Here is a 14,213-nt window from a genome sequence, read left to right on the forward strand (position 1 = left end):
TTAGACCTTTCACGTGAAGCTTAAAAATTAATTATAACATGCGTGTTTCGTGTATGAATTGACGATATTGTTTAATGTAACAGCCACGCAATGTTTACAAAGTTAACTTTTAGTCATTAAAAATTGATTCAATGTCAATATTGTCTCGACGTGGAAATGATTTTGATTTGTGTGCCTTGGTTTCCCTCTAGTGGCTGACTGGAAGATGTGAGCCTTATGGTTTTTTATTTTTTCATTTTTCAAATGTAGTTTTCAAATGTTTCACGAAAAAGCGGCTACAAAAGATAAAATTTGATGTAAAAATAAATAGTATTGAAATGTAGCGCTGGACCACTGCAAAGTCATTGATTACTCTAATTTGATTGGGATTTTTTTTTCTTTTCACTAACTATTGACAATATAACTCCCTAATTACAAATAATGTCACGTCAACTTAGCTTTTATTCTCAGAAGAAAAATGTCCAGGGTTGCCCTATGCCATGCTTTTGGCATGGACAATGTTCTTCACTGTCTCTCTTTGTCCACAAGATGGCAGTGCAGTACAATAAACGATTTCTATTTCTCGCCACCCAAATGCAGCGGAAGTAATTACATGTCTAAATTTCACAATTTTCATTTATGAAACACACCAGCGCTCACATTGGTACGTTTACCCCCCCCACTGTTCCTTGTGTTTTTGTGATGCTTCATTTCAGATGAATATTCATGTGCCTGATTAGTGGGTAGCTATTAGTTGCTAGTTTGATCGCTGAGTGAGCTGTGTGTCAATTACGTTTATTTTTTAATAAGCATTTACTTAAATGATTAACTATTACATATTTTAGTTGGTATGCTTACTATTACTTTATTTGCGTTATGGCGATTCCGTTTTCAATTTTATGAGTTTGTTGCACCTGCGGTGGTTGCTTGTACTTCCGGTGTGTTCGGCCTGCCCTCCTTGCGCACCTGCACTGTTATTAGCTGTTTGCCGCTAGCTTGTCGTCGTGTGTTGACTCCACTGTTAACTTTGGCCCTTTCCCTCAATAATTTCATCTCTTTTGTCAGTTAGTAGTAAGTTAGTGTTAGTGACTGGGTTAGTTTTTATTCCGTTATTTGTTGTTGTTTTCTAAGGGCAAAGTTCAATCGGAACTTCCGTCGTTGGATCGTGTCGCTGGGATGGCGTAATTTTTTTTTTTTTAAATTTTGTTTTATTATGTTATATTATTATTTTATATTATAAACTAACGTTCAAGATGATTTTCCCACTATAACTAACCAAGCAGGTAAGACATGGCTATAAATGATTTAGTTTATCACACACAAACTATATGCATTTATTATTATTATTATTATTGTATTTTTACTAAAATTGAAAACAATTTTGCCACATGCTTTCGACTAAAAATGACATCACAGTAGCTCAGGGTAAGCATTAGAATCATTTGTCTCCATAAAAAAAAAAGAAAAAAGAATCATTTGTCACTGCTCTGCAAAATTAGGGTTGTTGCTGAATTTATTGACAATTTGACGATTACATTGAAAGACAAAAACACCCTGCCGGCAATGGTTTTTTATGCATACATGCAATACATGTCTGCAATGTATTGATTGTTTAGCAGCCTAACAGCAAATGGTCTTCACTTTTGTGCTGTGTGGCCTTCAGGTACAATCGGTCGGAATTTGTTCGAGAGTGGTTGTTGAATGGCAGGTTCAGATGCAGCCGGTGAGGCTTTCAATGACCCTTGGACATGACCTCTGTGGGGTGCCTCCATTAATGAGGAGAGGAGGGGCAGCGGAAGGCAGAGATGGTGGCTTGTCACGGCTGAGGAAAAGGATGTCAGACATAACGAGCACGTTGTAAATCATGGATCGCTGGCCAATGGCAGCCTTCCACGCATCCAATCGCAGTCATCACATCACGGGCAACACATACGCGTTGTTGTACAGATATATATTTTCTGCTTTATTTGTCATCATAAACACTATTATTACCATGAGCCCTGTAATATTTTCTTGCATTCATTAGCTGTTTCATCGCCCGCAATCGGACAATTCCAATATATTTATTAATTTTATGTGTGTTTTAATACATTTATTTATCTAATAATAATTAATTTATTAAATAATTTGTTGATTTGTGTATTATCATTAATTTAAAGAAAGTTCAATGTGTGTTTACATTTATTTTAATCATTAAATCATTGATTAATTAATTGTCAATTATAAAGAAAATTATTGGTAGAATTAAAAAAAAAAAGGTAAATAATTGATGAATAGTCAAAACATAAATATATGTGGAAAATGACTACATTTACTAAAACAAGCGATTTTCATCTTACACTGCTCTAAAAAAATAATAAAAATAAACTGTTGGATTTGTTTTATGAAATAACTGATTAATTGTAATTAAATTAAACAGAAATTAGTAAATGTTATAAAAGTAATCTCTATTAATGATACGATACAATTTGAAAAATCTGTATGTAAAATAAACAAAGTACAACACACTACCGTGTAACCGTTTTACCCATCTCAATATTTTTCAATTACAAACAAAATAAAATAAAAAATACATGAAAATATTTGCTAAATAAACCATTTGACCCATTTTAGGAACCTGTTTTTGTCCAAATGCCTTTGCCCGTTTCTCCATTTTCCAAAGCTTTAACATGACATTTTGCCCGCCATGATGCATTGAAGGCGCTCGTCCACCTTGTGTGATGTTTGCCGTCGCATATCTTGTTTGCTCTGCTATCGCAAACAAACTTCAAATGCCCGCGCCCTGGCCCCCACATTTCCCCTCACGGGCGTCTTTTAATGGCCGCCTGGCAACATTGGCATCTCGGTGTCATCATACGACTTGATATGAGAGCAAAACAAACAACCATCAAAAGTCGATTTCATTTGAGCTTGATTCAAGAGTACACCCCCACAAAAATATGTCATTGTAGAATTTTCCGAGTATACAAGTAGCCCCCACTGAATTGCATATTTTTAAATGATCTTTTTTGTGTGTGTGTGTTTATTTTTACAGTATACAAGTCGGAATTGCGAGTCGCGCACCTTCAGAGTAGTACCGCGTTGTGCCACAACGCGACGGCTGGCAGCACTGAGGTCTACTAGAAGCGATGCAGCGTAAAGAATTGCAAGACAAAGAAGCAGAGCAGGTGAGTGTTGTCGTATGCATTGCCGCCACGGACTTGCATATGAACGGACTGTTAATCGAACCCACACGGCCGAAGCCAAAGGGCAGCCATCTTACGTTGCTACTTTTACTGACAACTTCTGTTACAACCACCCCCCCCCCCCCCGCTGAAAACACTGGTGTCAGTGCATGTTTGACGCTAGGATGCCTGTAGGGAGTCATGAGCGCCTCACAAAGGGCAAACTTCACTGTTTGCATGGACCATTAGAGTATGTTATCTATTATTGATTTATTGTCTCTATTGTGACTCACAGAGGTTAGGTTTACATTGCGCCGCAATTTTTGTTGTTGATGTCTCTGAAAACGCCATTGACAGTCCATTCATATGCAAGTCCGTGGTTGCTGCAGTAGTTGTTTGAATTTAGTGTGACGTCGATTATGCTAATTTCTATGAGCTCAATTCTGGTGTTCCACATTATATGTTAGCCTTAAGTTATGCAAGTATAGTATATTATGCTAATATGGTGTAGGAGACATTTGTGCTCAGTCTTGGTTTATGGCGCATTTTTATTTGAAGAAATCTAAAATAAAAGCCTATTTTACACACATTTAACAGCTTGACCCTTTAACCTTTTAATATCATTAGATGATTTCCCAGAATTCAATTACGCCCCCCCCCCCCCCCCCCCCCTATTTAGGCATGATGATCCCATTGCCTTCTTTCAATTTTGTAGCCTTGTTGTCAATTGTAGTGTGTTTGCGAGGAGCTGCAGGTTGATTTTCGGCCTCTAGCTGGCATCAGCGCGCCATGACGACACCGCCACTGAGAACAGGGTAAACAAAAAAAAAAAAAAGAAGAAACATTTAGGGCTCATTATTTTTTCGTCTTTGGTCTCTCCTCACGCCGTCTTCTCAAAGGGAGAGAAAAGAATGCAAAAGTTGACTCGTCTTGTTGTCAAAGTTTGATGTTTTTTTGCTTGTTGTTGTTATGCTGCTAATGTTGGCTGCTGTGAGGTCGCTGCTTTAATTGACAGCCAAGGAATTATTGCTATCGTGATGCGTATTTCTTCTCTTTTTTGGAATGGAATGTCTGTTTGTGGGTGTGAATATTCACTATTTGAACGCGTATGATTAGACTACCGTGGCTTTGGTGCTCTTTTTTTTTTTTTTTTTGCCCATCAATGGCGTTGTACATTGTGGCAATATTTGAAACAAAGCTATTTGTTTGTAAAATGTAATATAGTATATTGTATTGTAAACTGGATTTTGACAGATTTTGCAAGGCCCACAGAATATTGTGTTCTCTTGCTATAAAAACATGGAACCTACCAAAAGAAAGATTCTTTCATCCGGGAAAAAAGTATAATTTTAGATGTTTCCGTTTTGCAGCAATTAGCATTAGAATATAGCTAAGTTTCATCATTATTAACAAATCTGTTTAGAAACATGAGTAAATGAGGTTTTTTTTTTTCAACATGGCCCTGGTTGATCTCGTATACTCTGCTGCCACCTGTTGGCCGTTTTTTGTTAATTGTCATTGCTTTTAAGCCACCTCTTCATGACAGAAGCTGCATTAAAGCCTTCTGTATGCTCACAACAACATAAAAACCTATAAATACATTTTTTTAGGACCATGGGAATATTTAAAATATAAATTTACGTTTTTGGGAACAATAAAATTAAAGGCTTGAAAATATTGTTAATGTAATTTAATATGATGCAAAATGTGCAATTAAATGTGTACTATGGCGTGTTACACTAGTGGTAATTATTGAAGCTAACTGTCTTCTCTTTTCAACTTTCTGCTGCAAGTTGGTTTGTAGTTGACTGTTGCAAATTATATATTTTTTTCCGCACTTAACTTAATCTTAGCCCGTATCTCCAGTTTTAGCTCACAACACAAAGCAAAAAAAAACAACAACAAAAAAATCTGAAGTATGACTGTAACAACGTTGAGTGACTCACTGTTGCCACCTGTGTACATAAATGGCATTGCAGGACAAGCCTGCGCCGTGTGGAGTGTCAAATGAGAGAATCCTGTTGGCTGTTTGTGCACGCGACGGTGTACGTATTAGTGTCACGCCGGTGGAAAGTTTTAAGAGCGAAACACCTCTGAACTTAATTACTCTGTGAATAATGAATGTTTGATTGCGGAGCTCCCCCAGGCTGTCAACACCAGATAATGTATCACAAACTTATAATGTATCGCTAATTGCTTTGGCAAGAGCGCCACGATTAGAATAATGTGCTTATTAAATGCACAAATCTTATTAGGCGACAAACTTGTCTGTATCGATTTTTTTTTCTACTTTTCTTTTTTTTTTTTTAAGCCAGTGCAATCAAGGGGCGTCGTACACATTTGGGATCAAAAAATAGATGTTTGCTCTTCATCATTTAGTTGAACAAAGCAGGTGATTATTGTAATGCGCCGAGACGCTGGCCCGGGCGACCTCCAAGCGCCGACGTTTACTCAGATGAGCAGAATTTTAATTGTTTCAGCGAGTGTTTGCCGCGGGCAGAAGGCCAAGTGGAGCCTCTTCTCCACGCTAGTTCGGTCCAGGGCTGTTGGACAAATTGCATTTTGACCGGCGTTTTCAGGGGCAAATACGCCTCTGAAGCTCTGGTGTCAAATTCTAGGCCGCTGGCCACTTCCTTTTTTTTTGGGAGTGTGAAACTTATCGTAAACTTTGGACATCGTCTTTCCTCCTGGTTGCCGCGCAATAACTATTCTTTAGTCCGTGCGGAAAAATGATCCGTGCCAAATCCCGCGCTGTACGACTGAGAGGCTCAGCTGTATTACTGCTTGCTTATAAACAATCGATGAGACATTTTTCTTGTCAAAGAGTCTCTTTGACTGCCAAAAACGTTAAATAACGTTTAGTAAAATCCTATGGAGGAGTGCCAAAGACGTTAAAAGACGTTTGTTTCAAAACAGAGGTAAAACTAACCATTTTCTATTGTTGATTACTCAAAAACGGAATAAGGTAGAAACAAACTTTTTTTTTCCGATGAAAGATGAGAGTCCAATCTTTCATTTGGTAGTATGTGTGTTTCCATAGTCCAAACACATCATTTTCTGTGGACCTTGAAAGATCAGTCAAAATGCTTAAATCGGCTGGCACCCACGGCATCCCTTTTCCGAAAACGTCTGGCAGTCAAAGAGTTAATATTCCTTTACATATGCTAGCAAGCAAAGCTAATGCTACGTACAGTATATGCTCATGTGACATCGTGGACACTCAATGAGATATCGCCGCAAATCAAGTCTGCCACGATGGCAATTGCAGGAATTTTTTGTTTGTGAAATCATCACAAATCGCGGCGGGACACTTGACGAATAGATTGTGACGTACACACTTGCGCTCGCGCGCGCACACACACACACACACACACACACACACACACACACACACACACACACACGCTGTGCTGGCCTTTAACGCCGACAGGGGGTATCGAATAGGCTGCAGGAAATGCTTGGAAAGTGCAGAGGGCTGACACTCGCTAACGCACGCGTCACTATGTGTTATTTATTACACACACACACACACACACGCGCGCGCGCACGCACACACAGAGCTGTAGACGTGCAAATCAAAGGCTGTGGCAGCCGTGTTGAAGCGTCCCGACAGCCAATCAGAGGATCGATGGCAGGCGTGACTTAGCCAATGACCCACTCTGTTATCTTGCTGGCCATCCTCCATCTCCTGGACTTTTTCTCTCTTTTGTTGGGGGGGGGATTTGATGGAGTTTTCGGCACGGTAGCCGCACTTGTCTCTGTTAACAACCTGCTCTCGGTTCCAAAGTGACAAAACGAAGCTTCCGCTTGCTCCTCAATTGCGTAGAACCAAAAATAAGCTGCCATTTCTAAGCATCCTGGCCTATGCCGCAAAGGCGGGACTTGTCCCCAAAATAATAATAATAATAATAATAATGTTCCGGAACACTGTTGCGACACAGGCTTGAGAGTTGTACACGTGAAAACAAATCAAATAGCCAGCGCTAACGAAAAATAGTGAAGTAAGGATGCCTCTTGTGTGAACAGTGATGGTGATGATGATATATGGACAGTTCAGATAACTTTGAACATTTTGAGCACTCAACTCATTCACTTTCAGCCATTTTGACTGAAGCAATCCCCTTCACTCCCGGCGGTCTCACTGGATTTTGACCGATTTTGCAAGGTCCACAGAATATTGTGTTCTATTGCTATAAAAACATGGAACCTACCAAAAGAAAGAATAGAGTAACTTCTTTCATCAGGAAAAAAAGCTGTATTTGTATCTGTTTCCATTTTGCAGCAATTAGCATTAGAATATAGGATTCATCATTATTCACAAATCTATTTAGAATTGTGAGTAAATGAGCTTTTTTTTAAAATCTGTTTATCTCTGCTGCCACCTGCTGGCCGTTTGTGTAATAACTACCTTTATTTTTTTCAAGCTATTGAGTGAAAAACACAAGACAGGCCGGAAGATTGTGCGATGACACGAGTCACTTGGCCGGAAGTCTGTCTTTTAAAAATTCAGACCTCCATTTTGGTTTGAAACGGGTCATTTGAAGCAATGTTTTTGTTTTTGTTTTGGACAATTGGATGCTCAGAGCAAATTTGACCAAGCGGCCTGAAATTTGGTCGGTTCCGAACTTGCGACTGCTACTAAATTTGAACCTCGCGTATACTTGCCTAAAAGATTCATTTTTTTGCTTAGCGAGTTGGCTAAAAAAAAACTTTCCATCAGTGACTCCAACCCCCACCTCTTCTCCAGCAGCCGGTCGTCAGGTTTCCCCCGCTCTAATGAACCTGGGGGGTCTCAGGGCAGCTTCTCCGGGCTTGATTAGGCTCCTCATTAAAGAAAGGTCCACAGCAGACTCCCCTTCCCTTCCCCTCGGTGCCCTCTTCTCCGTCCACCTCCCATTAACACCCCCCCCCCCCAACACCATCCTGTCAAACAGAGTGGCGTTTTTAATTACGGCAACACCCACATTCCAACCGTCCACCGGTGTTTGTGGTCACCTCTGAAAGTAATGAAGACATTTTGTGTGTGTGTGCTGTAAAGTTGGCAGGAAGCCTCACAGCCAACACGCGCTCTTTAATGTCGGACTCGTTGTCAGGCCTCCACCAAGGCACTAACGAGCAACAACAACCGGTCCAAAGAGAGGACGAGGAAAGGAAGGACGTATGCGGCGAGAGACGCTAAACGAGCGTTTGGGAAATGAAAGCGCGGATTGGCGAGGCGGGGGGGGGGGGGTGTCTTTTTTTTTTTCCCTTTCTGGAGGCGACGTTCAGTAGATGAGATCAGCAGCGTTGGCAAGGATGCTTGGCTAGGGGGTGGGGGTCCTAAAAAAAAAAAAAAAAAAAAAACACTAAATCTGATTACATCGCCGAAGAAGGCTAATCTCTCCTCAGTGCTTCTCCTGCTAATTCCCCAAACAATCCAGCAGCCTGCTAACCGGGGTCACGCGCCAAACATTGTCACACGTCCCGTAATACCGGCAACGCTTCACTAAATATCTCGGAAATACACTGGGACCTCCGCCAAGGCAGAACAATTCCAAATAATGACATTTTTGTTTTGTCAAGTTCAAGTTAAGTATAATTCAGCCCAATATGATCCTAAAACACTTGAATATTATTTCCATCCCACCTTACACATTCACTCCCAGCCATTTTCACAGAAGCAACCCCCTTCACTCCCGGCTGTTTTACTGGATTTTGACTGATTTTGCAAGAATATTGCGTTCTATTCCTATAAAAACATGGAAGCTACCAAAACAAAGATTAGAGTCTCGTCTTTCATCAAGAAAAAAAGTATGTTTCTATCTGTTTCCGTTTTGCAGCAATCGGCATTAGAATATAGCTAAGCTATGGCTTTTTTCAACACGGCCCTGGTTGATCTCTCTTGCTCTGCTGCCACCTGCTGGCCGTTTGTTTTATACCTACAATTTTTTTCAACCGTTCTTTGTAGTTGAGAGGCTGCATAAAAAAAACATAAAACCGTATAAGTATGTCTTTGGGACACTTAAAACATTTAAAATGGAACGTATTTACACGTTTTTGGCAACAAATTAAGGACAATAGGGTCAATTCAAATTTGTTACTAAATACATGAAACACTTGAAGAGAATTGCCACAGAGACTGAGAAATGTGTAGCACTTGTTTGTAGAGAATTGAAAATACTTCTTCCCTTCGTGTAGTCAGCTGCATTAGAGTGCCTCATTGTTAGTCGTGAGTGCCCGCATATCTAAGCGAGACCAGCAGAAGTGCCAGGAGGAGAAAAGTACATAAAATATGAATGACTTGCAGCTGATTTGGTTTTGGGGGAAAAAAGGTACCAGGAGTTTTTTTTTTTACCCGCACAAAAATAAATAACCCAACTACGGGTCAAAAATGGATCGATCCTCTACTTGGGTCGATTTGAGTCAAGAAATGGGATTTTCAGCGGGAAAAAAACCCTCATAAATATTGGTCAGATCCTCTACTTGGGTCAGAGAATGTGATTATTTTTTAGAAAATAATCCAGAGAGTGGATCAGTCCATTTTGGACCCATAATTGGGTTATTTTTTACCCAACGATTCCCTATTTGTGTGTGTGTGGGGGGGGGGGGGGGGGACCTTCTGGTACCTTTTCTCCCCTAATGTGCGTGCAAATATCCGTCAGTCCACTGTTTGGCTAAAATCACCTCTTGCTTCCTTTACCCATCAAACCACCTGTGGAGTTCATCCTAAATGTTCTTTTTCTTCTCCAAGATGATTCCTATCTCCACCCTCCGTCTTAGTGTCTTTCCGCATGCTCGGCCATGGCGGCGCGCTGAAACGGCGTCTAATAGGAAGGTATTTTTAACCGCCGCGCGCCATCTCCGATGGAATCAAATTAGCGGGTGCGAGCGAGCGGGAAGTCAGTGAGCCGGATGAAGTGGAGAAGAAGTCGAGCAACATCGACTAGTGCATCGTTCGGGCACGACTGATGCGTTGTGATGAGTTTGCGAAAAAAAAAAGAAGGCTTTGGTCACGTAACGTGGAAGGTAGCAGATGGCATGACGCTGCTGGCGTTTTTGGGGCATTTGTCGCCCGTCTGAACGTCCCGCGCGAACCCAGGCCACCATCTTAAATGTCAACAAGTGCATTAGCATTTAGCTTCCCCGCTCGGCTGTCAATCTGCGTTTTATCTTATCACCTCGCCTTCTCCGGTTAGCTCTTGTGCTAACACGCAGCAGTTGGCTTTTTCCTCGACACACAAACGAAAATGCAGTTTTCCATAAAAGAGGCTTCAAGCTTGTTCATTTGTCACTCCCGCTTTAAATGATTAAACTGATGCATAAAATAAAACACAAACAAACATATGTTAGCTTACTACTTTTAATGTTATGCGCAACCCCATAGACGGACGGACGTCTTGCTCAGCTTGTAAACGGTGCTAATATCGTCGGTGAACACAATATTCCGCCAGCCCTGAAACATGATCAGTCCAAATGCTTTGAAAACAGCGGCTGTGAATACGTGAATTCCGGTGAAATGCATCCAGTAGCGCTAAATGCTACATTGAAGGCGCGGAAACTCTAAATTCCCACAAAAAGCCAACATAAAAACAAGCCGTGAAAAACAAATGGGGGTGCAAATGATGAAGTGGCAGGTCGTGGGCCACCCCTGCAGCTCTTGTTTGTGGTCACTAGGGGGGCTATTCATCTTTTCTTCTATTCATCGGCTATGCTCAGTGGCCTCACCAACGCCAGTGTTTAGTGTCCAAAGATTAACGATCACAGCTGAGTGACATTCGCCGCCGCGGCAACATTGATCCAGCATTGTGGCGTTTAGCCGACAAACAAAATGGACGGCGGCCTCCAACCATCTCGTCTTCTCTGGGCGCCATCTTTTGATGAGGCCTTGGCACCCACTTGACGGCCATCGGGGGCTTCAACTGGGAAAGCATTTCTTCCCTTTGGTCTTTTAAGATTTTAGCGAGCCGGCTAATTCCCCGTTGGCTCGCTCCAGTAGCTCGTTCGTCTTCCGTCTGAGGCGTCCGCCAGCTTTCGGGATTCGCTCGCTTCGGCTCAGCCTCACTTTTTTTTTTTTTGGCAGCCAGATGAAAACGGACGAGGAGGGAGGTCCGCTCAAGCGTTCTCTTTTGTGCCGGCCATAAAAGGATTTTTTTGCCCCCTGCTTTTAATGATGATGATGATGATGATACATCAGATTTTATATGCCGCATTTCAAGGACGCTTAACAATAACCCGTGCGGGTAATTAAAATTTGGAGTAAGACTAGACTTGGGTGTCATTCTTTTTTTTTTTTCTAATGCCAACCTGTACAAATAAAGTAAAAAAAAAAAAGTAAGACCGACACTATAATTCCAAGGTTTTAAAGGCATACTTGACTCATTTTGCCATTTTCAACAGTAAGAAATGATTTTGTCTATAATTAATGTCATAACTTCATTATTTTTCACGAACAATTAATACCTGTAAAAACACTTGCTGTCGACATCACCTGTGCTGAGGTAACAGCCAATCATGGCTCAGTTTGCTGACCAAACCCAGAAAACGGGTGAGCCGTGACACAGATGATGTCATCTTCAGCCGATGTGAATGTGAAATGTATTCATTGTACATAAATCTGGACAAAATATGAACTTTTTTACTACTGAAAATGGCTCAATGGGTCAAGTAACCCATTTAAGGGTTCAGTCGAGTTCTCCGCTGCGACTGAGCCACGCCTAAGAAAATGAAAACCCGTGCAAGATTTCAGATTGTGGCGGTGGAGCACCTAAACTCACCTCAGCGTCGTTTCTTGGCACCGAGGTGAGTGCGCACGTGTAGGGCTATTTCTATTTCTTTGATGGCTTAGCATTAGCATTAAGCGGACTTTTCAAAGGCAAGATGCGCAAGATCTACTTTTTATTTTATGTTTGGTTTGAAAGGAAATTTCAAATGAGAGCGCGCTCGTATGTCAAGTTTTAAGCTGTCAAGTCAAAGAAAAAAAAAAAAAATCAGCTGATCAGCGGCTTGTAAATCGGGTCACTTATGTCTCAAGGAACTGCTGTTTTTGTATTTAGAAAATTAGCGTCATGTAGCATTGAGTCAAAGGTGAAAAATAGCAAACAAAAAATGGCATACAGGAATGTAGTCATTTTTTGCACTTCTGCTACATTTTCCCAAACCTTTTGTGCATCCCTTTGACGCCTTTTTTAAACGCGGCGCCATTATGCGCCAAAGGGACGCTCGGAGAAAGCATCAAGACGCCTTTGCACAAGCAGCTTCCAATTTGACAATTTGTCTTCCTCGTTAGCGTCCTGCAGATGAGGTCACTGAACCGCATTAACCTCTTTGGGCCGCTGCATAATCGCCTTTGTTAGCGCAGCGCTAATATTCCGAGGCTATCAAAACAATCTGGTTGTGATAACGACCGGCCGCGGACGACTGTTATTGTTGGTATTCCCAAGAGAATGTGCAGAATCTACAACGCGGTGGCGCGTCCACGTGGTAAACAATGGACGGCATAACAAGCTTTGTTTTTGTCTTCTGTCAACTGCACTGTTTTGCTGCGTTGGCAGTAAAAATGGTCACAATACTGTAACTCCTCCTGTAACTCCTAAAGTAGCCACCAAAGCGCTGGCCAATAGGAAAGTAGTACAATAATGGTGTCAAGGAAGTATGTTGAAGTGATACATCTGGACTGTTCTAAGATGTTTGTATGCTGGGCTCTCTAAATGCAGCTTTTGTGTGAAGGAAGCATAAAAAGAATAATAAAAAAAAACAAACATTTGCAAATACACCAACTTGTTTCTGGGTCTTCGGATTCACACGTTTTTTTGCAGCTGTGTGCATTTGGCTTGCTGTGCGCTTATAGCTTTTGAAGTGTGTTTAATGAAGCCCACGACCATCTGCCAGCTCACTGAAATGACGCGCCAAGCCATCGCAGATGAATAACTCAAAACGTATTCATAATTGAATAAACGCATGGAAGGGAAGCAGCTCCGATTATTGTCAAGGCTGCCAGGTGAATCCAAGATGGCTGTCAACTTGTCATCGGCTCTTCTCACATTCCTCCTCCTCCTCCTCCTCCTCCTGCTGCCAAATAATGCTCCCCTGGCAATGTCGCCGCTAATTGAACGTCCCCGGACGCGATCTCGCCGCGTGATGACCGCCGTTGTGTGCCGCGTGTCTCAAGTGGAGAGAAAGCATCACATGGCTGCCTTTTGAAAGCTTCGGCAATTTCAACGGGACGAATATGGATTAAGAATTTGACTGTATTGTATGGACGTGTATCGCTGCCACAAAAGAAAAAAGAAAAGCTGTAAAAATATGTTTCACACGATAACTTGATAAGTTATAACGGTGAAATGTACAAAAACTTGGCTAGGTTGAAATACTTTACTTCCTGTTTTCACTCTTCTTCTTTAGTCAAAGTTACAGTGTCAAACTAAATAGTATGCCACCATCTACTGGTCGGCAGTGGAATTACACTTAAAATAAATAGGAGACAGAGAGTTATGAACTACAAAAAATAATAATAAAAAATCAGCTGAATAATGGGTCCATGAACCCAGAACCTGCCGGGTGTGTGTGTGAATGTATTTGTTTTTAAATGGAGCAGAAAAGAGTTTTTCTTTTGTAGAATAAATGTGTATTTGTTGTGGGAAGAATTTTAGACAAATGCACTATAAAAAAAAACACACACATACATTTTCCAAGAACAGGTACGCCGTCGTGCTGTCAGTTGGGAGCGACGTGCCAGGCAGCAGGCTGCGTGAGGCGAGCGCCCGCCAGACATAAAACCTCCCACCACTGGCTTTCACGCCGCCATTCAAAAGGACGCCAAAGCCTTTTAATTCATCCGCACTAAAAACACACGCATATACATGTCACACAAAGTGCCATGCGGCCATGTAATTGCGTTGACAGAATTAAGGGCGAAGTGCACGTCGTCGCCGCTGACGAGATTCCATTAGAAGCCATTACGTCCCAGAGCAAAAAAGGAAAAAGTCCTCATTGAGTCGCGTGGGAGCCGTGGATGGCGAGCCCCCGCCTCCTCTTATCTTGTGCACGAGCACTAATGGACGCGCACGCACGCACGCACGCACACACACACAC

General features: G+C 41.6%; 1 long non-coding RNA gene across 1 annotated transcript in view; it reads left to right on the forward strand.

Moving 5' to 3' along the window:
• The first annotated feature begins 851 nt into the window (after positions 1-851).
• Positions 852-14,213, forward strand: part of LOC144034962 (uncharacterized) — a 36,693-nt gene continuing 23,331 nt past the window's right edge. Inside the window, exons 1-2 of the long non-coding RNA XR_013288330.1 lie at positions 852-1,262; positions 3,014-3,146. This is a non-coding gene — a long non-coding RNA (uncharacterized LOC144034962). The remainder of the gene's footprint in view (positions 1,263-3,013; positions 3,147-14,213) is intronic.

The sequence above is a fragment of the Vanacampus margaritifer genome, chromosome 15 (assembly GCF_051991255.1).
Source record: "Vanacampus margaritifer isolate UIUO_Vmar chromosome 15, RoL_Vmar_1.0, whole genome shotgun sequence".
Taxonomy (NCBI): Eukaryota; Metazoa; Chordata; class Actinopteri; order Syngnathiformes; family Syngnathidae; genus Vanacampus; species Vanacampus margaritifer.